Source organism: Ostrea edulis, chromosome 7 (genome assembly GCF_947568905.1).
Source record: "Ostrea edulis chromosome 7, xbOstEdul1.1, whole genome shotgun sequence".
Lineage (NCBI taxonomy): Eukaryota > Metazoa > Mollusca > Bivalvia > Ostreida > Ostreidae > Ostrea > Ostrea edulis.
The window spans coordinates 47,469,279-47,494,947 of NC_079170.1; the positions used below are offsets into that span (position 1 = coordinate 47,469,279).

Genomic DNA, 25,669 nt, shown 5'->3' on the forward strand with positions numbered 1-25,669 from the left:
GCATAAATGTACTATGGATGGTATGAACTATCAGAAACGTTATCTAATGATTGAATTCACTGAGATCAGGCATATTCTTGAAATACAATCATGATGACATTAATATTTAATCAATACAGTGTAAATTATACTGCAATTTTACCATCCAATCAATATATATCCCATAATGGCTTAATATGTAAGGCGCCTCATAGTTTTTCATAATTAAAAAACTTAAAAATGGCAAGTTGAGTTTTTAAGTTCTTCGTACATTATGAGAATGATTAGACTGAAATACATGTATGAATGCTATCTAGACAAATATGATCATATATCTACGATACAATTCGTCTGAATGAATTAATAGATAGAGATATGTGAGAGGATTTTAATTGTGTTGAATGCGTTTTCCAGATATTTGATGATTTATGAATATTTGAGTCAATTATATTTGATTAGAGAGGTGTTTCAACAATTAATAGACAGGGATGTGTAGAGTGTACTTTAACTCGGACAGAATTTCGCCATTTAAAACAAATTTGAATATAGATAGTGGTGCTTGAAATGTGATCGTGTCCTTTTATCGTCTTACAGAATACTATTAAAGATAAGAAATCTTTGAATAGAAGTTTTATCAAAACAAGCTATTCAATGTTGTAATGGATATGATGACAAGGAAGAAATTTAACAAAGCCATAAAAGGGTAAGATATACAGTGTATGACTGTTTTACAAAATGAATTTGATTCCATTATGAATTAAATTCTGTTGTGTAATTCTTTCCATTTGTTTTGAAATTAGTGTATTGAAATAAGTGTAATCTGGTGTAGATTGTATTCAAATAAGTATAATAAAAGACATGTAAATATAGCACACCTGCATGCAATTTTCATGCGTCATTTCTGTAATTAAATTTCATTATATTTGATTACCTCCATACACTGTATGTTTGATATGAGGAGCGGCTGCTGTGATAAAATCGGATTAAATAGCGTTGTTTAGAAAGTTCATAGGCGGTAACGTTTACAAATTATTTAATATTTTATTAACTTTTGCATTTGGTACTAACTTATAATTGTAATACTATTCGAATTAGTTTGCATTCATTTCAATTAAAAAAGAAGCTAAGGAATACATGTAAAACACAGTTTCTCATAAATTGCGTGTATTGTTAATTTTAAGATTGAAAGCAAGTTATACTTATGAAAACTTCTAAGAGTTCGGTACAACACATCCTGATGATATACAAGTATTATGCTGTAACATTTCAAGTGTTCCTGAATTACTGTCTGCTATAAAAACGAGTATCCTGTAGTGAGAGACATTTTAGGGAGTAACATTTGAGATTCCGATGGAACAGAATGTAATACAAAAGAACTGTGTTTACGAAAAGCCACATCTGTCTCCATATCTGACTGTCATTTAGAACGACACAAACAATTCAATGATTTGCGAAAATATGCTGTGTGTACAATTTTGTTTTACGTCCCATTCGTGAATTTTTCACTCATGTAGTGATGTCACCAGCTTTAGGTGAAGTGTCACAATGTCGAACATTTGCTTGGCGCTCAATGCACTTAAAATTCGTTATCGTGCCAACTTCTACCGTGACAAGTGACCTCCAAATTTGAAATAATGTTCAAAAGACCCGTAACTTTCACTTCTAATTCAGGGCGCGTGTCAAAGGAACAATCACAATCTATCTCCAACATCAAAGATTTGTCGCGGCGTCGGAATAGAGAATCGAAACCGGGTATCAAAGTACCTAACATCGTCGGATACCCACGGGTGATCTCGTCTTTTACTCATCACCCGTAGGCAAAGTCCCCGAAAAATCCTCGTATGTAAATAATATGCGAGGGTCATTTGATTGGCCGTTGCACAGAATCGCGATGGCAAATCAACGAATGAAAGTTTACGTTACGTATGTATGTTCGGCAATGACAAAAACTTTTCCGTAGTTAACACACCGATTGCAAATAAATCCACTCAACTGTGCATTTCCCAGTTGGAGAACGGTGCTCTCATATAATTTTTGAAGCTACACTTTACGGGAACATTGCATATTCCGTGTTTTTTAAAGTGATTTATAAAGAATTTTTATATATACCGTATATATATCTATGGACCCCATCTATGTCAAGATGCATGCATATATAAAAATGATATATAGAATCCTGTTTGTTATCCAGAAGACGATTATTAAAGAATTCTCCAATGCATTCCTATGTAAAATTGTAATGTAAACAAAAGTTGACAGAAGACAACATAGCTGATCGGGAAAAATGACTATGGTTAACTTATCCTTTTGGTTCAAAAGGTTAAAGTTTTTAAAAAGTAGGTCATATTCCAGTATTATTAGGTCAAAAGTTTGGTATCATATGACTGACCTGGACATGAGGCATGTGTATATGAAAGACGAAGATTACGAACATTGATGAATCTCATAGCTCCGGCAAGGAATGCAAAATGAATAACTAGGCAAACACAGACCCCTTGAGATATCATTTAAATTAAGTTAAATCAAGTTTTTGAAAAGTATGTCCAGGGGAATGGCTATTAGGCCAAAGGTCTTGGTACCAAATGAAACGCCTGGTCAAGATGCATCTCTGTTTCAATATGAAAGCCCTATTCTCATATTTCAAAAGATATATAGAAGGTTGAAATAAAAAAATCGACCTAATGACAGATTGTACTATAAATTAGATCGCTATAACGTCATAGAATTTGCAAAATGCTGATTTTAAACGAGATTGTTGAAATCTCTGTAACATCAATTTGTTTGTCAGCAGCTTTCCTTGATTTAAAAAAACTTATCATACGCAGAACAAGCGTATCGAGTCAGTTGAGAGAAAATAACACTGTATGCAGGTGATAATGGGTTATTGCTACACATACATGGGAAGTTGACGATGGGAAAGTTGAAGTCATCCAGTATGTCATAATGTTGAGTTGTTAGTTTGCCGTGTAGAATCAGAGTGGTGCTTAGCAAAGTATTTTTTGGATTGATTGATCAAACAATATGAATATTTTCGTGTGCCATATTTTTTATAGAAGAAGCTGCTGTTTGTAATGTTAAAAAACCTAATTTTTCATTTATCGTGAGGAATGGTTGTTTAAAGTGTTGAAAAGTCATAGGTTTTGATGTTGGTGATTTGGGAAAAGTTTTGTTATTTCAAATTTACTAAAAGTTATTTAGTAGTATTTAGAATCTACATTTGATTTACACCACTTCTGGCATATGACTAATGTTATGACACAATACGTTTGAAGTTTCTCCTTCACAGCAGTTAATATTTACTTGAGAAGCAGTGATAGGACCATGATGGTAGATGAACTGAATCAGGCACTGTATTCATGTTTGTTAGGATATAAATAGATAAGCCCAATATATGTACAAATTGTAATTCAAACTGTGTTTACGGAGGTTGTATGCATTTGTTGATGAATTATATCAAATGAGAACTTGTAAAAATGAGTAGCTTGCACTATCCTGTACTAATCAAGTATACGCTACTTATGACTACTACATGTATATCATTTTCACGCGCTTGTCAATATTCATACCAAGTGAATAATGACATCCATGATTCAGGGTTTTTTTTTTTAAAACGTGACACTATTGGACACTACTGGAAATATTTCAAGAGATCGCTGCTATAGGCCAATTTTGGAATTGCATAGAGATCCCTATTCAAAGGGTTATGATATACTGACCTGCAAATTGTGAAGGAGGATTTAATCATTTTCCACAAGAATCATTTTTAAATAACTTGCCCAAATCAGAAGGTATGTTTAGTGTTTTAAAAAATATCAACGTTATCCGATTGCAGATTAAAGAAAACGTCGAAACAATAGGAACTGTTTTCCTAACATGTTTTTCATGTTATATCAAGGGTACTCAAATACTGTAAAGGTAGTAAAATGGCGCTTTAAATAGCTGTCATCATGACACCATAATCAAATTCAAATGTTAGAGTGTTAGAAGGTACAGTATCTAATATCCCAGAAGGGATTTAATGTTTTGATATCACATGGTCGTATATGTCACGTGATTTAATATTTATACATGTATATTCTAAAGTTCCCGTCTCTACAAGTGCAGCATGCCATGACATCAATTGAAAGTTCCAGAAAGATAAAGTGTTACATGAAAAGTGGTGTGAATGTTTAAAAAATGAATGGCATATCAAACGATTAGCAAACTATAATAAATATCTGAATTTCATTTTTGATTCTGAAAATATATCTCCCTGTTGTTCTTGATAAGATATTAACAAATGCTATCATTTATGTGTAAAATGACAAAGTTTGCATCTCTACTGTAGCCTTACTTTAACCTTTCAGGTTTGATTTAATATTCACATTGCCAATGTTTTTGCCTTTTATATCTTTACAAAATGTAATGAAAGCTAGTTTCTCATAAACACGCTACGTGATGTAAACAATACTTTTGACAAACATCGTACGTGTATTTTAACTGCGGTGAATTGTAACAGAAAAATAGCAGTAAAATGTAGATAAAAACTTATGTCATTTTAAGGTTTCCTGGGTATACTCAGGTGACCTATTGCAATTTATTGTCGTCCATCGTCGTGCGTCGTTCGTTAACAATTAAACATTTTAAACTTCTTGATAACTACCATTCTAATCCCCTTCAAATTTGGCACGAAGCATCTTTGGGACAAGGGGGACATAAATTGTAAATTTAAGGACTCCTGTACCCTTGGAGTCTTAAGGGTGGGGCAAGAAATGCCAAAAACGACCAATTTTCAAAAAAGCTTCTTCTCTACAACCACCCGTGTGTAACAAAAACAAACTGAATAGTGATGAAGAGCAGGTAAACCTCTACCAAAATTATAACTTCCATTAAGGATGGGGTAAAACTTGGTATACAGTGTTGATGTGTAAACACTTAAATAACATATTCTTTAGTGCTATTGATACAAAATTGAAACTAAATAAATATTTAGAAAGAGCATATAGTCCTGTACCAAAATTATAAATTTGATGATCCCATTGGTAGGGTTTTTTGGTATCAGGGTGGGGCCAAAATGGCTAGTTATTTAATGTGTGAGCAATTGAAAATTTTTAACATCTTCTAGATAACTACTATTTCAATTCTTTTATTATTTAATTAACGTATATTTGGCACAAGAGGGACATGGCTTGTAAATTTCAAGACTTCTGCAACCCTTAAGCGCAGGGCAATACTGCCAATAATTCACAAATTTTCAAAACAAAATCTTCTCTACAACCACACATGTGTAAGAAAAACTAAATGCATAGTAAAGAAGAGAAGGGAGGCCTCTAAAAAATTGTAACTTTCATGATTCCCGGGGTTGGGGTTCTGACCCCAGGGCGGGGCCAAACATGATATATAGTGTTTATGTGTAAAATTTAAATAGCATCTTCTGTTGTGGTATTGATACTAAATTGAAACTAAATAGATATTAAGAAAGAGCAGGCAGTCCTTTACCAAAATCGTACATTTCATGATTCCAAGGGTAAAATATTCGGTATCAGGGTTGGGCCAACATACTCAGTTATCACATGTGTTAAGAATAGAACATTTTTAACTTATTGCCTTTAAATTTTGTATTAAGCATCTTAAGGACAAGGGGTACACAAATTGTACACTGCAGGACTACTGCACCCTCAGGGCCGTAGGGATGGAGGAAAAACTAGGGAAATTACAAATTTTCTAAAATCTTCTTATCTACAACAACACATATGTAAGAAAAACTAAATGCATAGTAATAAAGAGTAGATGAGTCTCTACGAAAATTGTAACTTATATGATCTCAGGGGTAGGGGTTCTGATCCGAGGGCGGGGCCAAACTTGCTATATAGTGTTTATGTGGAAAACTTAAACATATTTTGTAGTGGTATTGATACTAAATTGAAACGAAATTGATATTTAGAAAGAGCAACTAGTCCTTTACCAAAATTGTAAATTTTCTAAAATCTTATCTACAAGAACACATATGTAAGAAAACTAAATGCATAGTGATGATGAGTAGAAAGGCCTCTATCAAAACAATCACCAATCTTATTCCTGTCCAAAAGATATAAAATTCACCAATAATGTTCTTGTTCAAAATATTAATGATTTATCCAATCTTATTCCTCTTCTAAATATGAAAGACATCACCAACTTTGTTCTTGTCCAAAATATGAAAGACATTACCACTGCTGTTTTTGTTCAAAATAGAAAAGAGAACAACAGTATTATTCCTGTTTTAAATATCAAAAACATCACCCGTTTTGTTCGAAATATGAAAGACATCACTTATTTTGCTCTCGTCCAAATTATGAAAAATATTACCAATTTTGTTCTTCTCCAAAATATGAAAGACATCATCAATCTTAGTTTTGTTCAAAGTATAAACAAATCTTCTCTTAAATATCAAACATATCACCAACTTTGGTCTTGCTCAAGATATCAAAGACATCAGCAATTTTGTTGTTGTCGAAAATAGATAAAAATCACATTGTGTTGTTTTTCAAAATATTGAAGACATTACTAATCTTACTCCTGTTATACATATCAAAGACATCACAAATTTTGTTCTATATATCAAATACATCATAATTTCATTGTGGTTCCTAGTATCAAAAGCCAAAGCCAATCTTATTCTTGTGCAAAATATAAAAGTCTTCACTCATTTTGTCATTGTTTGAAATATCAAAGACGTCACCAATTTTGTTCTTGCTCAACATATTGAAGGCATCATCAACCTTATTCTTCATCAAAATATAAAAGACTTCATCAATCTTATTCTTGTGCAAAACACAAAAGACATCAGCATTAATTGTTCAAAATGTCAAAGAAATCACCAATTTTGTTTTTATTAAAAATAACTAAAGATATCAGCAATCTTCTTCCTGTTGTAAATATTAAATGCATCATGCAAAACTTATACGTTACCAATTTTGATACACCAGATGCGTATTTCGACAAATAATGTCTCTTCAGTGATGCTGAACCGAAATTTTTGAAATCCGAAATAACATTAAACTTTGTAAGAGCTATTTTAGGGATAAACATAGTGCAAAAAAGTGGAGTCAAATTCAATTTGTGCGTGTTCAAAACATGCAAGACATCATCAATTTCTTCGAAAAATATGAAAGATATCCCCAATCTTATTCTTGTCTAGAATATTTAAGACATCACCAATTTTATAAAATTCCAAAATATCAAAGACATTACTAGTCGTATTCACGTTCAAAATATAACAAAATCACAAATGTCATTATTGTCAAAAATATCAAAGATATCATCAATCCTGATCTAAATATCAAAGACATCACCAATTTTGTTTAAGCGATAAAAGACATCACCAATGTTGTTCTTGTTCAAAATATCAAAGAGATAACCAAACTTAATCTTCTTCAAAATGTTAAAGACATCACCAATCTTGTTCTTTTTCTACATATGAAAGACATCACCAATTTTGTTCAAAATATCAAAGTTATTACCATTTCATTCTTGTTCAAAATATTAAACGACAAAACCAATTTTATTCTGGTGTAATATATCAAAGATGAAGATATCATCAATCGTAGTCTTGTTCAAAATATCAAAGACATCACCAATCTTATTCTTGTTCTAATATCAAAAACATCATCCGTGCTATCCTTTTTAACATATCAAAGATATCCCCTTACTTATTCAGATTCAAAAGATCAAAGATGTTTTACTCTAGTAAGTTTAATCATCAACAGTTTCCCGATAGTAAGTCATAATATTAAACGTTTAGTACCATCAACCAACATAAAAGTTTTGTTTTTACATTGGAAAGTACGATATTCTTTAAGCTTCAAAGTGATTATTATAGCAAGTAATAGTTACAGATAGTAAAATATGGCTTATCGTAATATTATTCTGCTAAAAATAACCTTTTTGTCCTGGAATTAAAACGTGAAGACAACGAACAGTGATCAATCTCATAAATCCCATAAAAATTTTGAGTATGGAAAACATGAACTCCTGGACACACAGACTCTTGTATAGGTTTACGTGCATCACAAAAATATGTGACGTAGAAATCTATGGGGCGCCACCCGACTACTGTTTACGAGCCCATTCGTTAGGTTTTTATAACTGTTCATTGCGCGTTTATGTGTCTTGACTTCAATACATGTATATATAGAGAAACTGTTTATCTTAATCTTATTGTCATTCATTTGCAAAGCAACACTGTTTGTTTGCATATAAAATCATTTAATTGCTGTGCATTGAATGCTTTGTCTTGTTACATGTATTGTTCGTTTTGGAAAGATAGCTGTTCCATCTGTTTGTTACATTCCACATCATTAATTTTGCGTTTCTGTATATTTGTTTTGCACAAACGCCATTGATTAAACATTTACTGTCATAAATTAAGATTTTATGATCATTGAAACTATATTAAATGTTTATTTCGTTATATCGTATTTTTGCACTTTCTGTCCTCCATACACGTCTTGTATAAGGAAGATTTACGACACAGAAAAAAGACAAATAAATTTCGAAATAGGGCCTCATTGACCATGTACATGACTAAGTATTCTCTGATGTTACTCCAAATAATAGTTATTTGTGTGATTTTCCAAGAACGATAAAATAACCTTGGCAGTCAAGGTCAAACTTTGCTTTCAATCTCCATGTTTCTACATTGTTTCAGAGAGGAAACTGTAGTGTTGTTTGATCTCATAGTCTATTCAGTAATATATATATATATATATATATATATATATATATATATATATATATATATCACAGGAGATATCAAGTTAAATGCAGTTACTTACCTCCATATACATAGATAAAAACACAAAGACGAAGCGGGGCCATTTTGAAACCGTAAAGCTAAAGGTGCGACTAATGAGCACAAAATCTATATCTAAGAGAATGTTTAGAACGAAAAATAGGATTTTGAGATAAGAAAATAAAAAAAAACAACAACCAAAAACAAGACAGTTACGTATTTGAGATACTATTTATCAATACTGAAATAGATAAATGAATATCAAAAAGTGAAAAATACGACTTGTAAATGAAGAAGGAATTCACGATTCGATATAAATTGAAATTACTGAATTTTCTTTACATCTGAAAAGATTTATTTCTAACTCAGAATAAAGATATATGTTTGAATTTGTCACCATCCAGTGTATGGGGAGACAGTGTGCAAGTACGTAACGTGAATAAGATTACCATAACGAACATTAATCAATCTCATAAATCCTAAAAAGAATATGAAATTGTTAGTAGGGCAAACACGGACCCTTTGAAATAGAAAAGGTGGGATCAGGTGAGTGGGACTAGTAAACATCTCCTGTTGACAAGTCACACCCATTATGAGCCACTTTTATTGATGATCTGTATGTAAATAACGGTCTAATAATTGGTATGAGAGAAGTTAGCCACCATTTGGCCTAATGACAGACTGTATTTCAAAAAGCATTATAACAAATATCACATAATTTTCGAACTTTGAACGAGAATGTTGAGATTGGAACTGGTAGAAGAAGTTCCCTTGCATGTTGAAAATAAAAAGGATAGCATAAGACATTGATTAGACTTATTACCTCATTATTTATCATATTTTAAGAATATGTCAAAATGTTCAAAAGAAACACATCACATTTATAATATTCAGACTGATACAATGTATATTAGAAGAAGCTTTACTTGACATATAACATCCAAAATTATTTCATATGGAAGCCAATTTTGTTGTGCGAAATTACCAAAGCAAATATAGCAATTGTTAAATCATAAACATTATGAAATAATATATCTTTCTATTACATGTATGTGAAATAGTGAAGACCTACCTTAAAATTCTACATTCAACATTGAAGGCACAGTCTTGGTCAATTGTGTCGTACTATTTTTTATGTTAGTAACATTTTCACAATTAATGTCAATACCAATTCTAGGATCTGCAAATGATGTCATGTATGATAGATCACAAATTGTACACACACATTAACTTATGTAACCTAAAATATAAACCTCACAGAGAACAAAAAATTGCAGAATTGCACAATTTTCATGCCTACTCGATATAGATGTAATTTTAAGAATTGCAAAGTTTCTTAAGATGGGCTCCTTGGAATAAACATCATTCTAATGAATTGTATCAATAACACAAACATATGTTTTATCTAATACATGTACATGCATGGCTGGTTTCTGTTTTCAGTTTTGTACATAACATGCATTTAATATGTATTTCTCGTTCCCCATGTGAAAAATGGTTGTTATAAAAATCAAATGAATTGCTTTATTAATAGATATACATATATGTGTATACTTCAGTGTGATAATAACAGAACGGAACAATTAAGATTTGGTTACTAACACTTAACCATATTCTGATTCTTATCTTACTATAAACAGACAACATTAATATATTCCAAATAATTGTGTCAATAAATGATGTAACACAGCTTGGTTTTATTCGATTTCTCTAATTTTATTCAGGTGTTCAATACATTATTGCTTTTTCATTTAGGGTTAGTGTGCTCTATTCGCAATGTAATTAGTAACACCTCAAAATAACGATCGGGCACGAAATTCATTTTGTAAACAAAATGGTGGGAATGACTAGATATTTTTAGATCTTTTCTAGATATTTACTCATGGTGAAGGTCAACACTGCAGAAATTCAGGGCCCTCACTTTGATCGACTATAATACGTATTTGAATTGTATTAGATATTTACAGAGTCATATGACATTGTAATAAATGCATAAAACATGTACATAAAACTGATAAAGAATATAATGTCAGATACGTGTCCGAAGATGACAATAATTTAATATGCATTGATGAAAAAGTAAAGATAACGAACAGAAATCAATTTCATAGAAATAAAGCATTGTACAAAGTTTTAGGACTATCCGATAAGCCATATAGGAGGAGAAACGTTCACAAGAAAAAGAGACGGACAGACGGACAGATGAACAGGTTGACAGATGGACAGATGGTACAAAAACAATATGTCTCCCCCTGAAAGGGGAGATATATGATAAAGATATGAGAGTAAGGCAAACACAGACATGATTTTAAACGTAAACTATTTTTCTATGGAGTTGTTTTTAGATTGTTTCCACCTTACAGAATATGTGTGCATCACTGTTACATTTATCATATGACGTCATGAATAGACGAACAATCTCACTAAACCTTTTTAGCTCACCTGAGCTTTTCTGATCAAAAGTTATCCGTTGTTGGTCGTCGTCGTACACTTTTCACATTTTCTCTTCGTCTCCAGAAGCACTGGGTCATTTTCAACCAAACTTGACACAACACATCCTTGGGTAGTGGTATTTCAGGTTTGTTCAAATAAAAATTCATGTCCTCATTGAAGGGGAGAAAATCAGAATATGCAAAAAAAAATTAGAAATCTTCTTCTCAAGAACCACTTGGGCAGAGGAGCTAAAATTAACATGAAAGCTTTCTCACATAATGCAGATTCAAGTCTGTCCCAATCATGGCTTCTTGATATAGGACAGAAGCAAGTTAAAATCATACCCCGGGGGTAGGATGGGGCCACAATAGGGAATCAAAGTTTTGTAAGAAAATATATAAGGGATATCTCTAAAATCTTCTTCTCAAGAACCACTGGGTCAGCAGAGATTTACATAAAAGCTTTTTAACATAGTGCAGATTCCCGTTTGTTAAAATCATACCTCCCCGAAGGTAGGATGGGACCACAATAGAGGATGAAAGTTGTACATAAAAATATATGTGGAAAATCATTACAAATCTTCTTTGAAAGAACCATTGGACTAGGAAAGTAGAAATTTACGTTAAAGCTTTCTAATATAATGCAGATTTAAGTTTATTAAAAGTACGGACCCCCAGGGTAGGATAGGGCCACAATAGGGGTTAAAAGTTTTACATGCAATGTACATAGGGAAACTTATTAAAGAAATTTTCTTCTCAAGAACCACTGAGACAGAAGAACTGATATTTACATGAAAGCTTCCTGACATAGTGCAGAAACCAGTTTGTTAAAATCATGACCACTGGGGGTAGGATGAGATCCACATTAGGGATCAAAGTTTTACATACAAATATATAAGGCATTCTTTAGAAATCTTCTTCGCAAGAACCACTGAAGCTTTTTGATATAATCCAGATTCCAGTTTGTTGAAATTATGACCCACAGGGGTAGGATGGGGCCACAATAAGGGATTGAAATTGTACAAATAAATAGGGAAAATTATTTTAAAAATTCCTCTCAAGAACCACTGGACCTTGGAAGTAGACATTTACATGAAAGCGTCCTGACATTCTGCAGATTTAAAATTGTTGAAATAATGGCCCCCGGGGATAGGATGGGGCTCACATTAGGGATTAAAGTTTTACATACAAAATGTAAGGCATTATTTACAAATATTCTTCTCAAGAACCACTGAACTAGGAAAGCACAAATTTACACGACAGCTTTTTAAAAGCATACCCCCCCCCCCCCCCCCCCCAGGTAAGATGGGACCACAATAGAGGATGAAAGTTTTGCATAATTTATTTTGGGGAAATCATTAAAAATCTTCTTTGAAAGAACCACTGGAGTAGGAAAGTACAAATTTGCGTTAAAACTTTCTAACATAATGCATATTCAAGTTCTTTAAAAGCATGGACCTCCGGGGTGGGATAGGGCCACGATAGGGGTTAAAAGTTTTATATGCAATATACATAGGGAAACTTATGAAAGAAATCTTCTCAAGAACTGCTGAGCCAGAAGAGCTGATATTTACATGAAAGCTTCCTGACATAGTGCATAAGCCACTTTGTTAAAATCATGCCACCGTGGTAAGGATAAATTAGGGGATCAATCGTTTGCATGGGAATAAATAGGGGAAATCTCCAAAATCTTCTTAAGAATTACTGTAAGGTGAAGATAACGAACAGTGAGCAATCTCGTAACTCCTATAAGCAATACAAAATAGATATTTGGGCATACACGTACCCCTGGACACACCAGAGGTGGGATCAGGTGCCTAGGAGGAGTAAGCATCCCCTGTTGACCGGTCACACCCGCCGTAGCCCTATATCCTGATCAATTAAACGGAGTCATCCGCAGTCAAAATCAGTGTGCCAAGAACGGCTTCACAATCGGTATGAAACACGTCAGATATCATTTGACGCAATGCGAGGTTGTACTGACGAACTAGATCGTTATAACGACCATAGAAAAGCTGAAATTTACATGAAAGCTTCCTAACATAGTCCAGATTCAGGTTTATTAAAATATTGGCCCCCGGGGATTTGGATGGGGTCACAATAGTGGATCAAAGTTACACATGCAAATATAGAGAGTAAATCTTTAAAATCTACTCAGGAACCATTGGGTTAGGAAAGTACAACTTTACATGAAAGCTTTTAATATAGTGTTCGTTTCAGTTTGCTAAAATATTGGTCCCTGGGGGTAGGGTTGGGCCACAATAGGGGATGGAAGTTTTACATTGAAACATATAGGGAAAACTATTTTTAAAAATTCTCAAGAATCACTGCGCCAGAAGAGCTAGCATTTCCATGAAATCTTCCTGACATAGTGGAGAAGCAAGTTTGTTAAAACCATACCCCCCCCCCCCCCCCCTTGATAGGATGGACAACAATAGGCGATCAAAGTTTTGCATGGGAATAAATAGGGGAACTCTTTACAAATCTCCTTCTGAAGAACCAATATTTCAGAAGAGATGAGATTTATGTGACAGCTTCTTGACATACTCAATATTCAGGTTTGTGAAGATGATGGTCTCGGGGGTAGGATGGGGACACGATAGTTGATCAAAGTTTTACATGCAAATATGTAGGGACAATCTTAAAAAATCATCTCAAAAACCACTGGACTAGGAGAGAACAAATTTACATGAAAACTTTTTAACATTATGCTGATTTCAGTTTGCTAAAATATTAGTCTCTAGGGGTAGGGTTGGGCCACAATAGGGGATGGGAACTTTACATTAAAACATAGAGGGAAAACTATTTTAAAAATTCTCAAGAAGCACTGTGCCAGAAGAGGTAGTATTTACACAAAAGTTTCCTGACATACACATGTAGTGGAGAAGCAAGTTTGTTAAAACCATGCCCCCCCCCCCCGGGGGGGGGGGTAGGATGGAACCACAATAGGTGATCAAAGTTTTGCATGGAAATAAATAGGGGAACTCTTTAAAAACCTTCTCAAGAACCAAGATTTCAGAAGAGATGATATTTACGTGACAGTTTCTTGACATAGTCAAGATTCAGGTTTGTTAAAATGATGGTCCCGGGGGTAGGATGGGGTCACAATAGGGGATCAAAGTTTTACAAGCAAATATATAGGGACAATCTTAAAAAATCATCTCAAAAATCACTGGGCTAGGAAAGAACAAGTTTACATGGAGGCTTTTTAACATAGTGCTGATTTCAGTTTGCTAAAGTATTGGTCCCTGGGGGTAGGATTGGGCCCCAATAGGAGATGGAAGTTTTACATACAAATATATAGGGACAATGTATCAAAAATCTTCCTCTCAAGAACAACTGGACCAGGCAAGTAGAAAGCCTCCAGACATTGTGTAGATTCAAAATTGTTGAAACCATGACCCCCAGTGATAGAATAGAGCCCACATTAGGGATTAAAGTTGTGCATACAAATATGTAAAGCATTCTTTACAAATCTTCTTTTCTAGAACCACTGCTCTAGGAAAGCACACATTTACATAACAGCTTTTTGAAATAACGCAGATTCCATTTTGTTAAAATCATGCCCCCTCCCCCCAAGGTAGGGTGGGCCACAATAGGGGATAAAAGTTTAACGTAAAGTATATGGGGAAAATCATTACAATTTTCTTCGAAAGAACCACTGCACCAGGAAAATAGAAATTAACAGGAAAACGTCATAACGATGTGTAGATTCAATTTTTTTTCAAATCCTGACCCCCGGGGGTATGATGTGGTCAGAATAGGTGATCAAATTTTTACATGCCAATACATAGGGGCAATCTTTAAAATTCTTCTTCGAAAGAACCACTGGACTAGGAAAGTACAAATTTACGTGAAAGCTTTCTGACATAGTGCAGATTCAAGTTTATTAAAAGCAGGGACTCCGGGGTAGGATATGGCCACAATAGGGGTTAAAAGTTCCACATGCAAATTACATAGGGAAACTTATTAAAATAATATCAAGAACCACTGAGCCAGAAGAGCTGATATCTACATGACAGTTTCCTGACATAAAGCAGAAGTCGGTTTGTTAAAATCATGCACCCGGGTTAGTGATGGGGCCACAATAGGGGATCAAACGTTTGGATGGGAATAAATAAGGATTTTTTTAAAAATCTTCTTCTCAAGAACTACTATTTCAAAACAGCTGATATTTACATGAAAACGTCCTAACATAGTCCAGATTCAGGTTTAGTAAAATCATACCCCAGGGGTAAGGATGGGGCCACAATAGGCGATCAAAGTTTTGCATTAGAATAAACAGGAGAAATCTTTAAAAAATATTCTCAAGAACTACTTTTTCAGAAGAGCTGAAATTTACTTGAAAGCTTCCTAACATAGTCCAGATTCAGGTTTGTTAAAATGATGCCCCCGGGTTAAGGATGGAGCCAAAATAGGGAACCAAACTTGTGCATGGGACTAAAAAGGGGCAATGTTTAAAAATCTTCTTATTAAGAACCACTGGAGTAGGAAAACACAAATTTAGTTAAAAGCTTTTTAACATTAGTGCAGATTCAAGTTTGTTAAAATCATTGTCCCTAGGGGTAAGATGGGACTAAAATAGAGGATGGAAGTTTTACATACAAATATATAGGGAAAATTATTAAAAATCCCTCTCTCAAGAACGACTGGACCAGGGAAGTAGAAATGTACATGAAAACGTCCTGACATTGTGCAGATTCAAAATTATTCAAATCATGTCATCCGGGTTGGATGGGGCCCACATTAGGAGATCATTGTTTTACATACAAGTATATAGGGACAATCTTTAAAACTCTTCTCAAGAACCACTGGACCAGAAAAGTACAAATTTACAGGAAAACTTTTTGACATAGTGCAGATAACAGTTTGTTAAAACCATGGCCCCGGAGGTAGTATCGAATCAGAATAGGGGATGAAAGTGTTACATACAAATATATGGGGAAATTATTGAACATCAACGATTTATATACAGATATGTAACGAAACTCTTTCAAAATATCCTCAAGAACCATTGCGCCAGGAAAGTATCAATTTACATGAAAACTTCATGGCAAATTGCAAATTCAAGATGTTAAAATCATGGCCTCCGGGGTTAGGATAGGACCAAGATGGGGGATCAAAATTTTGCATAGAAATACATAGGAAACATCTTTAAAAATCTTTGTCTCAAGAATCAATGAACCATGAAAAAATATATTTACACGAAAGCTCTCTGCACATTGTGCGGATTCAAGTTTGCTAAAACCAAGCCACCCCACCCTTCCCCGGGATAGTATGGGGCCACAATAGGGCATCAAAGATTTCCATGCGAATATATAATTTGATATATAATATTTAATTGCAATTTAAAAAATTTCATCAGCACCGAAGAAAAAGGCGAAAATATCTGGTAGTTAAAAGGTTATTGATATACGTAAGATTTCAGAATACGATAATTATCCACAACAGTGGACATCCTCAATTATGAGTATTTGCATGTTATTGTACAATCTATCTATTTGACTTGAAATACGACCTTGAACATGACTTTGACATTCATTAGGTTCTATCTATTCGTGATAAACTTTTCCTTTCAACAACATAATTCTGTGATAAGAACTGTTATAGCAATCAAAACTTAAACTTAAACATGTCAAACATATCTTTGATCTTGAAATTGACTCTCATTATGTTGCATACATGTAGATAATGATTGCATGGATCCTGTATAGTCTATGTATCCATGACAAATAGTAAGGACATTGCATCATTAATGTATCTAAACTTGAATGAGGATTTAAAAAGAGAATGAACTTGAACATGGCTTTCACTTTCATCCAATTTTCACTAGGTCACTGCAGTAAACTCAGGTGACCTATTGTCATCTGTCTTCATCCGTCATAGTATGTCGTGGTGCGTCGTCCAGTGAAAAATTTACATTTTAGCTTCTTGAAAACTACAAGGCCATATCATTGATGGTGTGAAGCATCTCTGAGATAAGAGGAATGTAAATTCTTAAAGGTATGTCAATATCTTCCCCCAGGGTCTCATAGGTAGGGCAAAATATTCAAAATAGTCTAATTTTCAAAAATTTTCTCTATTCCAACAGATGTGGGAAAAAACTAAATGCAGGGCTGTAATGTCCATGAAACCCTCTACTAGAATTGTGAAAGTCATGGTCCTTGAATGAGTGCTTCAAGTCCTAAGGTGGGACAAATATGTGAACCATATAGTGAACCTGCATCAAATCTTGGAAAATCTTCCTCTCTACGCCCATACATATTTCAAAAAATTTAAATGCATGTTTATGATGGTCATGAAGCTCTTTGCCTTAAATGTGAAATTCATGACCCTTGGGTAAGGGGTTCAAGCCTCAAGGCGGGACCAATATGGCCATATACTGAAAATGTATAAGATCCTAGGAAATTGTATTCTCTACTTCCATTTATATTTCAGAAAATCCAAATGGATGATTATAATATCCGCGAAGCTATCCGCCTGAATTGTGACATTTATGGCTCCCGGGTCAGAGATTTGGGCCCTAAGGCGGGGCTAATATGGTCATATGTCGAACATGCATAAAATCTTCTCTACTGCCATATACATTGGACAAAAACCAAATGCATGATTATGATGTGCATGGCGTTTATTACCTGAATTGTGAAATTTATGGCTCTTGGGTCAGGAGTTCAGGCCTCAGGGTAGGGTCAATATGGTCATATGGTGAAGATGTAGTAATTCTGAGAATATCTTCTCTACTGTCATATACATTTGACAAAACCAATATGCATTATTATGATGTCCATGAAGCTATCTACATGAATTGTGAAATGCATGGCTCCTGAGTCAGGGGTTCAGGCCCTAAGGTGCGGGTCAATATGGTAATATGGTGAAAATGCATCAAAACTTAAAAAATCTTCTTCTCTACTGCCATACATATTTCAAAAGAAAATAAATGCATGGTTATGATATACGTAAAGCTGTGTACCTGAATTGTGAAATCCATGGGTCAGGGTTCAGGCCCTAGGGCGGACCAATATGGTCATATGGTGAAAATGTATAAAATCTTAAAGTAATCTTCTTCTCTACTGTCATATAGATTTGAGAAAAAGTAAATGCAGAATTATGATATCCCCAACGCTCTCTACCTGAACTGTCAACTGTGAAACATTAGTTCAGGCTTTAGGGGGCGGTAATAGAAAATCTTCTCTACTACAATATATGATAAAAACATTATTACGATGTCCATTACTCTCACTACCTGAACAGTGAAATTCATGGCTCCTGGGTCAGGGATTCAGGACATAGGACAGGTCCAATATGGCCTGTTGTGAAAATGTACTAAATCTTAGAATATCTTCTTCTCTACTGCCATATATATTTGAGAAAAACCAAATGCATGGTTATAATTTCCATGAAGCCATCTACCTGAATTGTGAAATTCATGTCTCCTGGTTCAGGGGTTCAGCCCTTAGGGCAGAGCCAATTCGGCCATATAGTGAAAATGCATTATATCATGAAAAATATTCTTCTTTACTGCCATATAAATTTGCGAAAAGCTAAATGCATGATTATTATGTTCATGAATCTCTATGTAAAATTGTGAAATTAATAGCTCCTGGTTCAATGTTCAAGCCCTTTGGCAGGGTCAATATGTATAAAAACTTATTTTTTCTTCTCTAGTTTCACAGTCATGTGAGATAAATTAAATGCATGATCATGATGTCCTAGATTTATTTTTCTTAAATTGTGAAATTCATTGGTCAGGGTTTTTTGGGGGATGTTGGGGTGTCAAATTATTTATATGTTTCAAACTTCCATTTTTCCTTCATATGTAAATGAATAGGAATTATGTGTATATTTTGAAAGATCATAAGCATGTGCACAAATGTCTTCCTATTGAGACTTAAATGCAAATATGAGATTCCCTCTATGAGTTATGTTACTCAGGTGATCGTTAAGGCCCGTGGGCCTCTGGATGTAGCTTGATTAATCTTCATGCTTTGTTTTGCAGGTGACATAAAACTATGATATGAAATAAAAGAATTGCATCCTATAAGTTTTATGAACCTACAACATATCACTATTTGCTCTATATATTTTAGATGAAGCATTGTGAGAGAAATATTCAGTTCTTGACAAAATCATAAAAATAATGATTGGAGATCTGCATTATTATTGTACGTTAAGCAATATTCCTCATTGTTTTCATTATTCATGACTGAATCTTAATTGACAGAGAAAACATTGAACTGGAGTACAAGACAATACGTGAAATGTTGGAAGAATTTAACCAGGTCTTCAAGAAAATAGAAGAAAATGACATTAAAGTTCAGAAACCTTTAATAGGTAAAAACAGTTTAGTTAACCCTTTGACAATCCTTTGACAAAAGATATATATTCTGCTGATTATATCTAACAAAGGGGAAATTTAAGTTGTATTTTCTAGTTTTTAATGATCAACATTTATCAATGGTTTCAAAATATAGCTTCAAAGTCTTCTAAGTTTTAGGAGCCCGAGTCGTGGTGACGTTCTCATCGAGATATTTGAGGTCATTTGAGAGAACTTGACTATCATGCAAGCAATTACGTAAAAGGGGCCACATAACAACCGCACTGCTCTACAACATGCTGCAATGATGATCAATAATCTTGACTACATTTCAAAACGAGACTGTGTGATAAGACTTACCATTTGCATAATTATTTTGGTATGGAGAAGAGCCATATTCCCTAGGCATTCATTAGGGTATTTATAATGCCAAAATGGACTTCTGACAGTAAACCGGATGGACAATGTGAGTGAAAAGTCAACACCTTTTATGCAGATAGTTGGATAATTAAATAATTAAAAGTGATATAGAGATTCCATTCTCTCTCATTTCAATTGATATTCTTTTATTGAGATCATTATGTGAAATGCACTATGCTCAATATAATTGTTATCAGTATAACCGCTGTAAAATGTGCTGGAAAGTTTGTCTATATACAAAGAATAAAGATGACTTGGACATACAAAATTGATGAATTAAACACACATGAATTCTTCAATTTTCCTACACGATTTTGTATTATACAGTGTGTTTGCTGGATTATGCATGGGAATTTGAAAACCATTACGACTTATGTCGCTTTTAACCTTAAACAAATTTTCAACTTCGTATTATTCAATGAATCATTTCATTCTGTCTCTTGCTGAGGAAAGTAATCCTGAATAACATGTTCAAAAAATCATTAGGCCATGCCGCATCAAAACTTAAATAAAATGATCAATTATTTAAAGAAAAACTATGCTTGAAGGGAGGTAATTCGCATTTTTTTTCATAATAAAATCTAGCTATATTACAATTGATATAGATAATGATTTTGTTTAAACAATAATGATATATCCATTTTTGTGGTATAAGATGTAAAAATCATTTTGATAAGGGCCAAATTGCATCTGTCCATTTAAAGATTCCATTTTTTCTAAGAGAGCTATGTTGCTTCAAAGAGCTAAGTTGGACATGTTAAGATCATTTTGATAAAAACAAACTTTATCTGCCAAATTAAAAATAAAGCAATGAGTAAAATCTAAGAAGGCTTTGGAAATGGTTTTGGAAATGATTTTTCACTCCTTGAATCATAGGATATATCTTAGTACAGTCCAAACTTATCAAGCAATTCATAGTATGTGAAGAAATGATCTAAATGCCTATATCAAATTGAAATATGTTTTCAAAATATCATTTCTGTAGTTATTTGAAGAGTTCAAGAAATATCTTGACATGTGAAGTGTTGCACTTAGGTTGAAGTAAATTTATCTTCTGTATATTCATCTGTAATAGATAAACATGAAAAAAATGAAGATAAAGAAGATTGTCCCATGACCGGCTGGTTTTTTTCTTTGATCTTTAGGAAGGTGGATATTGCATATTACCAAAAGTGTGACGATATTCATATAATATCACACATGTGATATCGATACATGTGATATCCAACTATTAATGTCCCACTGTTTCACATAGGAGGTAGGAGGAGATATGCCAATCAGACAAAGACAAGATTCAACATTTAGTCAAGATATAATCTGCAAAATTCTTTCACAAAACAAATACATAGATAAAATATAATCACGATAACAATAGCGTGGAGTAAATCACATGTTGTAAACTGAATTTTGCTATCTGTTGATGTAAAAAGCATACCAAATATGGGAAGGGGTCAGTGACAAGGTCAAGGGATAGATTAATGACATGATTGATAGCTCCATGATGTATTTCAAAATATCGTTTCGTCATTGCATGCTCGGGAGGATCCGCCTCCTTGTGTGCAATAACTCAACGACATTTTGTATACATCATCTCGCGTCATCATGTCACAATTACGTGATTAATCTCCTAATTCCTATAGATAATACAGAATCCACGTACTGCTGGAGAAACCCGAGGTGCAAATCATGTACCATGGCGGTGCCCATAAGTGTTGCAACTGAACATCAGGCTCATAGAATCCTATTTACCCATGCATCTCTTATGGGATCCTTGAGGAATTGGAGAAGTGCTATTGAGCTCTGTTTTATTCTCACTAAAGGTCATTGATACTATTATCTTCTTCAGTCTTTCAGTCTTTCAACACTAAGTTGGACAAAGATTTGGTAATCTCTGTCAATTTCGTCCAAGGGGGTATATAGTTGTAAAGGTACTTGTATATCTCAAGTTTTCCACGTGCAGAGGATGGATTGTATTGGATATTTTCAAGCTTACCTCAAAATACCTGTAGTTATATATTGTTTGCATATGTATGGCATTGATATCTATATAATAATTTTATGAGACACTGAGGGATTTGACAGTCCTGTCTCAGACTGAAAGTTAAAAATATTTTTGACATTATAGACAGTTGCTTCCTCAACAAATTGGGAAAGGCAAATATTCATATCTAGTGATCAGTCACCGCAAAAGCACTTTGTTAAGCATCACTCTGCTTCAATGCACAAGTACTCTGAAGTATTTGGTGATCAGGTCTTCCAACAGTCTGTTGTAATTCACACGGGCACGAATTGTGCTCCTTTGTTAGCTGACTTGTTTTTATATTCCCTTGATGCAGAATTTATTCAAAAACTTATACGCGAGAAGAAAGAAATATCTTGCTATGCCCTTAAATTCGATATTTAGATATATCGACGACGTTTGATCAATTAACAATAACTTCCATTCGTATCTCGATTCAATATATCCCTGTGAACTCGAAATTAATGACACCACAGAACGTCCACTTCTGTTCATATTTAGATATTTTATTGAAAGAAGATACTAACGGCAAACTAACAACTCAACCTTATGAAAGGCGAAGATAACGAACAGTGATCAATCTCATAACTGCTACAAGCAATACAAAATAGATAGTTGGACAAACACGGACCCCTGGACACACCAGAGGTGGGATCATGTGCCTAGGAGGAGTAAGCATCCCCTGTCGACCGTTTACACCCGCCTTGAGCCCTATATCCTGATCAGGTAAACGGAGTTATGCGTAATCAAAATCAATGTGTCAAGAACGGCTTAGCAATCGGTATGAAACACATCAGACAGCATTTGACCCAATGATAAGTTGTATTGACGAACTAGATCGTTATAACGACCGTAGAATTTGCGAAATGCTGACTGAAATCGAGACAAACGGGATGATTTCAGCTTCTCCATCGTCAACTTCCTATATTTCTGTAGCAATATTCCATTATTACCTGTATTACCTGTATATGATGTTTATATCTCTCAACTGATTCGATACGCAAGAGCTTGTTCTGCGTATGGCCGAGGTAGGCTACCGACAAACAAGTTGATGGTGCAGGGGTTTAAACAGTCTCGTTTAAAGCCAGCATTTCGCAAATTCTATTGCCGTTTTAAAAATGTAGTTTGCCAATACAACCTATAGTTGGGTCAAATGCGAATATTAGGCCGTTCTTGGCATACTGATTTTGACTACGGATAACTCTGTTTACCTGATCAAGATATAGGGTTCACGGAGGGTGTCACCAGTTGACAGGGGATACTTACTTTTCCTAGGCACCTGCTCCAATATTGATATACCCAAGGGTCCGTATATGCTTAACAAACGAAGGATGAAATCAAAACTCTTTTTACAAAAATAGGTATGATATACACGTTGCACTTTATCTTTGATGGGGTCGGCCCCGAGCATGGTTCTGTCTGCTATGTTGCCTGCTGGGAGCGGCCTGAGGTATATTTCAGCTCAACTAATATGATTGCGGGTATCAGCCCGGTCACTGTTCTGTTTAGTAATGGTCTGCTTTGATGTTCGCTGTGATAGGCCGTTGCGTTAAGTTTCGCTGTGTTTGTGCTTTTCTTAACTTCGTATTCTGTATAGGATTTGTGATATTGATTAGTATTTGCTGCCTTCACTTGTCCATAAAAGGAATGCCGATATGATAAAAATGTCAATTTTACTAATACGCAAATCCCCAGAAGGAGTATGAAATATGAGAACAAAACAGAGAGACTTGTTTCGCTATACATTACAATTAGATACCAGAGTGAAATATATTTCAAGTTTATTGATGTGCACGTACATAATATAGTAGTATGAATGGTAAAACACAATATAAACAAAAATGTGACAGGTGCAGAACATAACAAAAATTGGTCTACAACATTGTGTTGGCACATGCATTAGCGAGTAAATAATATAAAATGAATCATTTGTTCAAAGGGGGGGGGGGGGTAAATTATAATTTCCTAAGAAAACACATCAAATTTATCACTGGTTGGTGGCTAATTACTGGTAATGAATTCTTAAAAAGTAAAAAAGAGATTAACGTGCCTAGAAATTTACTTTTGAATATACTTTCTTCCAGTATATGTAATATAGTATATGTAGAATTGGAAAAGAAGAACATGAAGTGGGTGATACTGACTACTAATTAATTATCATTATCTAGAGAATTTTCATTTCTTTCTATGCTATCCAATCATCTATATTCTACAGTTATCCTGTGGACGTTTAGACGCTGATATCGTAATAAGAAACATGTACTGACACAGATAATAAAGGAAGTCTTGATCTATAACAGATGAGTATTTCTCGAGATAATATTTTGTATGTGTATTTTACAGTTTGAACATTATGTTAATCAATAGCATGTTTTAGGCTTTACAAATGAATTAGGGGGCAATGTTGAGATGCGATAATGGAAACTTACTCCAACACCAAGAAACATGTTGTGTTCATACCGTAATATGAAGAGAAGATACTTATAAAAGTGTCGATGGAATAAATAATATATGACATGATTGATAAAAGCCCCAATGTTTTCGAAATTGAAGAACAAGGTACGATTGTGTACATAAAAAGGCCCCAAAAAAATTCTCCGATTTAAATGTGTCTTGAATCAAGCTTGATATGTGTTTTGAATAAGTTAAATACATGCCAAGTATACTATCTCAACTTAAATCAAAGTTATTTCTTATTTTATAGCATTATTACGTCATGAATAAGAGTTCTTCCAGCCTTTTTTCAAAAAGAGCTTGATAACTGTTAAATTTCATCTAGATTATTGCTTAGGAAAAGGTGTGCCCATCCGTCGAGCAAAATGAAATTAATATATATTGTGTATTAAGAGAAGATGAAAAATGTGTTTGAATATAAATTTGCTCGACGCATGGGCTGTATGTTTTCTGAAAGGAAAACCCCCTGAATTTATGAAAATTTTCATTGATTTTTGCATTTTTTGACAATTTTATGCCAACTTCACGCTCCTGTCATACGACACAAAGCAATTTTGGATTAAATTAAATGTAGTTTTGATTTGCTTATATATTCCTTATTTGAATGCCAGATTTTGGGACTCCTGCTGAAATCATCTATTTTGTGGGCCAGATGACTATAGAAAATGTTTCTACTTCTTTAAAGAGTTGGGTCATCAATATTATTGGCTGCTAGTTGGAATTTTAACTTACATACTTAGTTACGCGTTTAAAGTTTTAAATTAAGAAAACACGCCAATCAAAAATTTTATGGAATCAAATAATTTATTAAATTTTTCTTGTTTTAATGAAATGGATGTACGCGTGGTCAGCGTCCATCTCTAATTTCAGCATTGATGCACTATGCTATATTCTAGCACAACACTTGCAGATCGAATTGTGAAGACTTAGAAGTAACAAAAATAGGTTTGTCATACATGTACTTAAAAGTTTTATCAAAGGTTGAAACAAAAGCTGTTAAATTCCCCCTCATTAACAGTTTCAGTAGAAACAAACAGATAGATACTAACCAGCAATATAAATAGGTGATGATAAAATAAGATTAAAAGAAGGAATTAACAAGGTGTTACTGTATATCAGCAATATCTGCCTATTTGACATTTAAAACATATAGTAAGCCATGGTGTATATACAGCAGGAAGACACATATCAACACATTTGGTGATGTAGCGAACATACTGGATAGAAAAAAAGTATGAGGGTTCATCCAAAATAATCTAGACAGAATATTATACATGGATGTATACATTCTTCTCAGT

General features: G+C 33.9%; 1 long non-coding RNA gene across 2 annotated transcripts; it reads left to right on the forward strand.

The window, feature by feature from the left end:
• The first annotated feature begins 928 nt into the window (after positions 1-928).
• Positions 929-21,005, forward strand: LOC125653570 (uncharacterized). Of its 2 annotated transcripts, none has more exons than XR_008797042.1 (3): positions 929-994; positions 19,385-19,494; positions 19,652-21,005. It is a non-coding gene; the product is annotated as an uncharacterized LOC125653570 (long non-coding RNA). The 2 variants fall into 2 exon arrangements; XR_007361974.2 differs by lacking the exon at positions 929-994 and adding an exon at positions 3,569-3,767.
• The last annotated feature ends 4,664 nt before the right edge of the window (positions 21,006-25,669 follow it).